Raw genomic sequence first — 10,117 nt, 5'->3', positions numbered from 1 at the left:
TAGTGCTGAGCAAAAAAGGGGGAGCATGTTTCTAAAGTAATTTCCCCTTTAAATTCTACTTTTTCAAAATTTTAAAAAATTTGTGCTTTCATGTCAGTTAGTTTGTAAATGAGTAAAAGTAAAATAATAAATTGAGCTATTATGAGAATATTAATTTTTTTTTAAATGCTATATAAATGTGAACATAACCCCAAAACCCCAAGTTTTTTTCCTGTCCCTTGATTTTTTTTTTGTGTTTTTTTTACATATAGATGCTCTACATGTACACTGGAAGGGGAGTCTATCTTTTTTTTCCTAGTGACCAATCCTATTTCCTCTTCCTTTAAGGGGGGAAATATGTTTTTCTTTTTAATACAGTTGTAGGTCTTTTGTTTGTTTTTGTGTTAGATTTTTAAAATTGTTATTTAAACCTTGGTAACATTTAAGACAGAAATAGTACAATTTTTTTTTCCAAAAGTCAAGGAAAAGGGTAAACAGGTGAGATAGGTAGGATTAAACTGCCCCTTGGTGATAAGCACTTGTGACCACCTGTGAAAAATAAAAATTAAACGGGGGCATGGCATTTATTATTGCCATCGTCCCAATTGGTTAAACATTAGGTTAAAATAATTCTTCATAAAGACTTATTTTTATTGTGATATGGGGTTACTTTCCTACCCCCAAATTCTTTTTTCGGGGGAAGTGCCAATTTTTAATTATTGACATGGGAAGCCTGTAGAATTGTTGGGGCAAGGAGGAATTCATGTGACATTTTTGGTGGTGTGTGTGTGTGTGTGGTTGTGTGTGTGTTTTGTGTGTGTGTTGTGTGTGGGGTGGTTGTTTGTGTGTGTGGTTGTTGTGGTGCTGCGCGTGCGCGTGTAGTAAAAATATTTTTACGGTGTTTTGTGTTGTTTTTTGCATAGTTTTCTGAAAGTGCTTTTGATCATGCTGATGGGGTTAGAAAAGGCATTTTTGAGTGGCCTGTTTCTGTAGTGCGAATGACTTGAGCTTTTTGGAAATATCTTAATCAAAAAATGCCCCTCTTGTGTTTGTGGAGATACATTTCATTTATAGAATGTTTTTTTTCTATGCTGGAATTTTGTATTTGATTAAGGAAAAAGCCCTAAAAGTCAACTTGTTTTTTTTCTTTTCTGGTGCATTTGCTCCTAATTAAATTTTCTGCCCCCCAGTTGGGAAAGGGGGGAAAATTTGAATTTTCCCCTTTTTTGCAATACCTTGGGCCTTCTCAGTTTTCATATAATGACTAACAAAATTTTAAAACTTCACTAAAGGGCTTTATTTTAATCAAGTGGTCTGATATAAAACTATAGTCATTGTGTGTCCGTTTAAAATCGTACACTTTTCGTGTTTTTTGAATTTTCTTTCGTGTTTGGGTTTTAACAAGATCTTTTCTGTGAAAAAAGCTATACCACAAGATCTAGAGTTTCTGTCCCGCATTATATCAAAATCTTCTATTTTAATATTACCCATTGCCGACGGGTGGCATGTATTAACCCGGGGGGGATGGGGGGCCCCTCTGCCCCGGGGGGAGTAGAAATGCCATAAGTATGTTGGACATGCCCGGTTTTTTTTTTTTTTAAATCACGGCAAAAGATTATTTTTTTGCCAGTGAAAGTGTGATTAAGTCGGTTTTTAACATTTTCTCATTTTTACCATGCAAAAAAAAAAAAAAAATGCAAAAAACCCAAATGATTTCAACTCCATGATGCCGCACACTGCTTATTTTATTTGGACTATAGACCGAATAATGATCAACTATGGAGTCTATATAACAACAAAAATACCCTTCAGTCTCAATTTATCAGGAAGTTTGGCAAGTAGAGACTGTAAAAAATAATGAAAACTGAAAATACAACATATCTTCGTAGTATTACGAAGAAACGGCATTGGATGCTGGTATTTGGCATGAGTGGTCGCGCATGCTAGGGCGACGATATAAGCCCCCGACAGTGGACTGCTGTGTTTTGGGAGGATTCCAGAACATAAGAACTACCTACACCACTGAAGTGAGCTCAAGGAAATATTTGTTGTCAATTCTGTATTTAAAGAGGCAATGAACTAATTATGAATAAGATATACAAAATGGATGAAAAGTAGAGAGACTGATATGTTGTGTGTCCATGGGGGGGGGGGGGGGTGAGAGTGAAAGAGTGTGTGTGTGTGTGTGTGTGTGTGTGTGTGTGTGTGTGTGTGTGTGTGTGTGTGTATTTCTCCTTTTTCTACATTGACTATATGAATAACAAATATATGTTTGCTTGATAACTGCTTGTTTAGTAAGTGAACAGCAATAGCTATTGTAATACTGGGAATATTTGGCCAGGACATCTTTTTCATGCTTCTAGTATGTTGGGTAAAATTTCATGGGTATGCAAGATATTTAATGCTAAAGCTAGATGTAGCATAATAATGTTTTTTCAGATTTGTTACTTTTTATGTTCTATTCTAGGAATGAAATTCTTATAATAGAAGATTAAAAACTTGAAAAGTGTTCATAACTAGCAAAGGGAAAACTGAAGAGATATAGTAATTATGTAATTATAGTAATTAGTAATGTAATATGTAACATATATCACAGACAGACAGACAGAAATAACAGTCGGCCATGACTCTACAACCTTCCACCCATCATACATGTCAGAAACCATTAATTCATATATATTCTGTTACTGTGATTTTTATGTTGCCACTTAGGGGTTATATTGCCAGCAGGGGTACAGGAATTCCTTTCTGCAGCTGTTCATACCCTAATTGTGTCTTAGGTCTCATGTGATTGATTGGGAAAAGAAAATATGTTATAAGTGTGTATGGATGTTGTAGGTGTCAGTGTAGCTCATGATGTATTCATATAATATCTGTCCATTGATTTTATCTTGAAAGTGGTAAACAAAAATTGTTTATGCTTGTATTGTATTGTATGCTAGTGCATGCTTGTATAGTCTCTAGTTTTCACTGTGTTGTTTGAGTAAATACCTAGGGAAGAATGGAGATAATGTTAACTCAATACCTGCAGAAACAATGTTCACTGTAGTTTTGTTTTATGAAATGTCTTTACTCTTAGATGGCTCCACAAGTGCTCAGCCACTAAGGAGGATGTTAGTACACCAGTGTGACCTCACCTGATTTCCTTTTTCCTTAATTTTTCATATTTATTTTTTTCTAATGCTATTAATGTTGATGCTGACATTATCATTTATTAACAGTATAATTATTATAATATTAATAAAACTAATAAAAATGTATATTTAAAAAAATCTGAAAATCAAGGAAAAGGGTAAACTGGTGAGAGAACTACTAACTGACTCCATGGTGACTAAGCATTTGTAGAGCCATCTGTGTGTAAACACAATAAACTAAACTCACTGTGGACATGACATACATGCCATCTCTCTCAGCATTGGGTTAAAACAGTGATGTTAATGCTGATAATAATGATTTAAATTATTACATTGATGATGAAAATTTTAATGGTGTGGTGGTAGTGTTAGTGAAGATAATCATATAACTAATAATGATAATATAGTTTTCTGTTATCAAAAAATGAAACAAAAGATTATATGTGCACTGGCATCCAACTGTACAATGGTTGTAGTGACCCTGATCTACCAGCACTAACCTGCATTAATTTTGAAGCAAATAACACCAGATTCCTTGTTTTTCAAATGTGGTTCATTTATGCGTGCTTTCCTATATTTGATTAAAAACCTCTTTCTATGACTACCTCAGATATACTTAAAACAGCCTGCATTTACGGAGGTTCAAATGTATAAAGTAAAACTTTTGTTTCTAGATGACAAACAGAGCTTTACCTGAACTAGAGGACGATGAAAGGTTAATGCGACTCCTTCAAGACTTTGACAAGCGGTACACGGGCAATGATTATTCCCAGAAGAAGGGTGGAGAAAAACACCGCATCACCCCAGACATGATTGACCAGCTGGCAGTAACGTCATTCCCATTGTGCATGAGACAGTTGAATGACACACTGAGAACCACACACCATCTGCGGCATGGTGGTCGAGTCACCTATGGTCTATTTCTGAAAGCAGCAGGATTGAGTTTGGAAGATGCTTTGTACTTCTGGCGATCACATTTTACCAAAAACATGGATGTCGATAAGGTATGTGTGCATATACAATAATATTTATAATGTCGTCTGAGATAATGTCTTGTCCAGATATAATGTCTTGTAACTTGTGCTCTACCTCTGTGCTCATCCAAAAGATTCTTATCTCAAAGGGGTCAGCGTAGTACAGCCTATATGTTCTCAAAATGTCAGTGTGATTTGTGGTGCGATATCGTTGTGTCATTGTGTTTGGGCATCAGAGTGGCCCACTGTTCAGCTTTGGTTAAGACACCATCATCATCAATATTAGGGAGCTAATCCCGATGGGGGTACATAGCTGCATCTATGGCATTTGTGTCACTATGGGGGCCTTCAGGGTGAGCCCCAGGGGGGGTTTTGGCTCATCTCTACCCCTTCCATGACAGGTTATAAATTTCCCCCAAGCCATGCTTCCTAAGCATTCCAAAGCCCCTCCACCCAGGATTGTCTGAACAGAGACAACCTGGGGGGAAAAATGAGGCTGGTGGTATATTGCTTGAGTTGGCAATCGGGTTTGTACAAGAACATTGTGTACCAGTCTCAGGGGGGGGGGCCCTTTGGGGGACTTTGGGGTTTTGTAACGTACCCTTGATTCGGCGCAAGGACAAAAGGCATCAAGACGAGTTTTCAAGTCACAAGATAGTATCCAGGTTTCACTACCATATAGTAAAACGGGCAGTATCAGGGCCTAGAAATGAAGCTGCCTTTTTCTGCACAGGACCGGATCTACAAATACCTTGTGACCTAAAGTAATCACTGAAGCATGTACCGAAAAAACAGGATCTCTAGCGGCCCCCCAAATTCCTGGATTTTGGTTTTGCCCAGAGACATAGCTCGGGGCCTAAATGATCAAAAGGACCACAACAGTTTCAGAGACTCAGATAGAAGAGAACATCATCAGCAAAGCAAGAAAACCGAATTCCCGGGAAAATTGCTCCAGGACGACAGTAGCTCTACCAGTATCCGTCCGTCAAGAGCGAAAAGGTTGGTGCAAGAAACAGCCGTTCACTCCAGAACTAAAGGGGAAAAAGGGCCCAAACAGATCCCCCCCAAAAACTTCAAAGCACTTTCTTTACCCGTATAAGGCTGCCTATTAACCCTTTGCGTGGGGGGCATGTAAGTACTTCCAGGGCATGCCTAAACGTCTGCGGTGGCATGTAATAATGCCAGGGGGATGTATGGCCATGCTTTTTTTTTTTTTTTTTTTTTTTTTTTTTTTTTTTTTTTTTTTTAAAATTTTATGGATAAATTTTTTTATTTTTTCCAATGAAAATGTGTTTAAGATTTTTTAAATTTTTTTCCTTTTTTCCTATACTTGCATTTATAAAGGTTCTCGGGCCCCAAGGTTTAGCGCCTAAAAAAATTAAGTCGGAAATGATACACTGGCCATAGAATTACAAGATTCACGAAGGATGATGTAAAACCACGTAAAAATTACTTAGTATTTGGAAAAAAAAAAAAATAAAAAAAAATAAAAAAAAAAAAAAAAAAAATAAAAAAAATAAAAAAATAAAATGTATTTAAAAAAAAACGAAGATAAAATTATATCTATAGGAAGGAAAATAAAAACCCTGTTAAAACTAAAGTTTAATTTATAAAATAATTTGAAAAATATGCAAAAAAAATGCAACAAAACCTGGGGTTTCAACCCCATGATACCACACCTGCTTATTCTATTCAGTTTATAGGGTCTATTGGCTATATAACAACAGAAATATCCTACGTTTTTGATTTTTCAAAAAATATGGCAAATAGAGCCCTTAGAAAATAATAATACTAAAAAAATTTAAAACATAGGTTCTTAGTATTACAAAAAAAAGACAGGGGGCTGTTTGGGCAGAGCGGTCGTGCATGCTAGGGTGAAATATGACCCCCCAGCAGCGGGGCCGGGGCCACTATGAAACCCCCGTGGGGGAAAGGGGTTTTAATCCCAAAAAAAACCTTTTTTGGGAAATTCCCCTTGATCTTTGGGTCTCCCGAGTGATTTGTGATGCACTGTATCAAAACCCCCTTTTTGAGTGATTCCAGATTGCTCCGTTCTGGGGGTCAGCAGGGGGTCTTGATACGTTCGAAAGGGTGTGAGTGAGCAGTGTAATGGCTGGTGGTTTGCTGCAGTTTCCCCTGATCCCCCCGCCCCCTTTCAGAGAGGGAGACCACACCCCCCCACCAGGTCAGGGGGAATGGTACCAGTCTACCAGAGGCAGAAGAAAAGCAGCAAACCCCCTTGCTAGGTTTCCACTAGCCTTTAACGTTTAGTGGGAGTTTTCAGACACCAGCTGCCTTACCACTCTTAGAACACCCCCCGACTTTTGTCAAAAGGGAAAGGGGGTGCCACTGATCAGGGCTCTGGCAAAAAAATCTTTACACTACCGCATTCAAGTTAATTTTTGGGATCAACCTGGTACAATACCAAAAAAATTCAGCCCAGGCTCCAGGATCTGAGACAATTGGCCCCTTGCTGAGGGGATTGCAGTTTTCTGCAAAGAGGGGTTTGGGGCTCGCTTTTCAGGGCAGGACAAAGGCATTACTACGAAAGGCATTCAAACTCCTCTGCAAAATTCCTGATAAACGTTTTTGTCCTTCTCACCCGTGAATAGCCCGCACACCGGGAAAATGCAAGTCATGATCCCGTCAGTTTAGCCTGCGACAAACACTGTGGTTCAGTGTACCTGCGAGATGAAAATTTGTCAGGAGAGAATTATGTGCAGCTTTCTCCCCTTTTTCACCAGGTAGCCAGGGGGGGCGCAAGCGAGAAGGGATACAAGCACTTAACACTATTAGGCACCAACCGTTCCCTTTACACACCTGAGCTGAAGCACTCACCCACAAGACACCCATCTTTTTTAAAAGGACTCTCAGGGATATGTTTTCTTTCCCCCTTGGGGAGGTAGAGAAAATATGGGAAATAAGTAAACCAGGATTCCCGTGTGTACATTTTCTCAATGATTTTAAATTTGAGGATATATAGTGTATATATTTTTTAAGGGTTTTTTTGCGATCTGATGAGCCCTTTCTAAAGAAGTGTATAAAAGCCCTTTTCCTTTAAATTTAAAAATAATACAAATTTTTTCCGAAGTTTTCAACAGAGCCCACAACATTCGTTTCAACTACGGAAAGGAAGGAAAGAGAAAATGACTACACACCTTACAGCTGTATGAAAATTATCATGAGAGCATTGGCCCAGGGGATGCTCATGGGTGTCCATTCAAGCATACAGATGCTCAGATATTAAGGCAGAGAATGTCGAATTTCAAGGTTCACAGAAAAGGTATTGTGGTTAGGCATTTGTTGCTTCAAGTTTTTTCTTTTATTCTTAAGTATTATTCTTTTTTTACTCTACGGTTTGGCGTGAGTGCGTGCGTGCGTGCGTGCTTTGCGTGCGTGCGTGCGTGCGTGCGTGCGTGCGTGCGTGGTGTGTGTGTTTTGGTGTGTGTGTGTGTGTGTGGTGTGTGGTGTGAGAGAGAGAGAGAGGGGAGTCATTGATTACTGAAGCAGCTTAAGAAAAACATCATTTTCACAAACTTTTCAGCAATTAATGAGAAATGGATCTGGTGAACAAGAACCACTCCCAGATTGCTGCCAGGGGTATTGGAGGTCACTCACAGCGCCACTCTGGAGACAGCATCAATCATCCAAACCAGTATTTTGAGGAGAGTCAGAAAGTAATCCACAAAAACAGCACCTCAGAGTAAAGGGTTTGGTTTTGGCACTTTCTTTGAGTTGGCCACAATCCATGTTACAATCTAAATTTAGGTGGTGTCTAGGTTTATTTTTTTCTCTATCCTTGCATCAGATTTTTTCTATTCCTTTCTATTTCTTATTTCAGCTTTTTTTCCCTCTCAATGTGTTTCTCATTTCATTTTCTTTCAGCTCTCTTGATTTGTTTCACTTCTTGGCTCGTGTTTGCACTGTGTCTCCACTGTCTTTCTTGTTTCTCTTGATTTTCTTCTTTATTGTTTTCTTATCTCATCTTTTTCTTTTGCTCCACCCACTTTTTTTTGTTTTGAGAGATTTCTTTATATTTAACATATTAATGTTAAGAGAATTGAAGATCAATGGGGAATATAGGTACTCCATCCATGATCAAAGTGGAAAAGGGTTTTATACAACTACAATTTATTGGCACCAGATTTTTTTTTTTCCAGTTTTGTTTTTATGAGTATAAAAGGGTCATGATAGGTTTGATATATTAACATAAAATTCTAATAAATTTTTTATAGATTTATGCTCTATTTTCCCATCCTTAAAGTGATTTCTTTAAAGCCTATATATACACCTTCAGTAAACCTTCACAAAATGGCAAAAAATTAATATAATCTCTCCTTCAAAGGCAAGAAGGTGTCGCAGGTCAAAACAAACCCGGGCAGTCAGTACTCTTCTCAGTCTGTAAAAATCCACACAGGCTTCTATAGAGGCAACACAAACTTCTACCCAGTCTATCAGAATACCCGCACCACAGACATGGACTCCATTCTGTTTGATGATGAAATGGATTTAGTTCTTGAACAATACATGGAGACAACACAGGCATGAGATAACTTTACTTTCTGAGGTTTGAAAAACTGTATGTTGTAATCCAGAAGATTCAATTAGAGGGGAGGAAGATGAGCCACCCTTTTGGGAAAACTCATTATATGAGTATACAGTGTATATATTTTTTGCATTAGATATTAGTTTGTATCTTCAAAAATCATACAGAATTTTTTTCCATTAGTTTATATTAGTTTCTTTTAGTAGTTCCTTCATACCTTTTCTTTTATATAGTGGTATTCACTTGGTTTATTATTTATGATATACAAATGTTTTGTAAGGCATTAAAGTCCATATTAAATTAGAAAATATTTTATTTAACTCCTCTCTGTAATATTGATATTAATGATAACATATATATACAAAAACACTCTTCCGTGTTGATACAATAGAAGAAAAACCCACAATACAAAAACTAGATTTATTGAAAATGAGACCACAGTTTCGAAATCCACCTGGATTCCATCCTCAGGTCTGAAGAGGAAAGGGAGAGGAGGGGGTATGAAAGAGAGAGAGGAGAGGCAACGCGGGAACACGGGGCAGGTGAGGACAGACGAACAAAGCAGAGGGAGGTCACATCAGGTCAGAGGATCGGGCGGACTGTGCACTGGGTGGCCGGCATACGGGAGCAGGCGGAGGATGTGGGAAGCAAGGAGACTATCAGCAGGAGAAAAGCCACTGTTCAAGTTGAAATTTGGCAGCAGCTTTATAAGGGAAGATTCCACCAGTCTGCAGGTGTGGACATCGGCAGTGGGAAAGACAATCTGCGCTGCTGACACTGGTCAGCAGATGGACTGGTCAGCGGTGTGCCGCACTAATTTCAACTTGAACAGCGGCTTTTCTCCTGCTGTTAGTCTCCTTGCTTCCCACATCCTCTCCCTTTCCTCTTCAGACCTGAGGATGGAATCCAGTTGGATTTTGAAACTGTGGTCTCATTGTCAATAAATCTAGTTTTTGTATTGTGGGTTTTTCTTCTAATGATAACATATTGATCATTTTTGTCAGTGCTAGATAAACTGCACAAATATTTAGGTCTATCTGTTGCAATGGTATCTGTCAGCTCTGTTAGGTTCTAAGACTCATCCCTGAAACAGGTGTTTAGTTCTTGGTTATTGATAAGTTTCTTGCGATTGGTCTTCTCTTATAACCTCATTTCATCTTTTTGTATTGCTGCATTTTTCCTCTACATCTACATATTTTGCATAAATGTAATTAATTTTTTTGCAGCAATATAAATACCTCCATTTGGTGATTTATCTATATATTTAAGATTATTAACCCAATGCTGCTGGGAAAATGCTGTGCTAATTTTTTATTATTTTTAAAGATGTTTAAATATATTAAATATATAAATATTAAATATATTTAAATAATAAGAATTTTAATAATAAATATATATAAAATATATAATATATATAATAAATATTTTATATTATATAATATAAATATATATATAGATATATATTATATATAAATAAATATATA

At 37.4% G+C, this 10,117-nt stretch overlaps 2 pseudogenes; both read left to right on the top strand.

Moving 5' to 3' along the window:
* The window catches only part of LOC119576458, a 65,669-nt pseudogene that overhangs the window by 23,371 nt on the left and 32,181 nt on the right, over positions 1-10,117 (top strand).
* Positions 3,496-8,635, top strand: LOC119576037 (annotated as a pseudogene).

The sequence above is a fragment of the Penaeus monodon genome, chromosome 8 (genome assembly GCF_015228065.2).
Source record: "Penaeus monodon isolate SGIC_2016 chromosome 8, NSTDA_Pmon_1, whole genome shotgun sequence".
In the NCBI taxonomy this organism is placed as follows: Eukaryota; Metazoa; Arthropoda; class Malacostraca; order Decapoda; family Penaeidae; genus Penaeus; species Penaeus monodon.
This window is presented reverse-complemented; position numbering and strand designations above follow the sequence as displayed.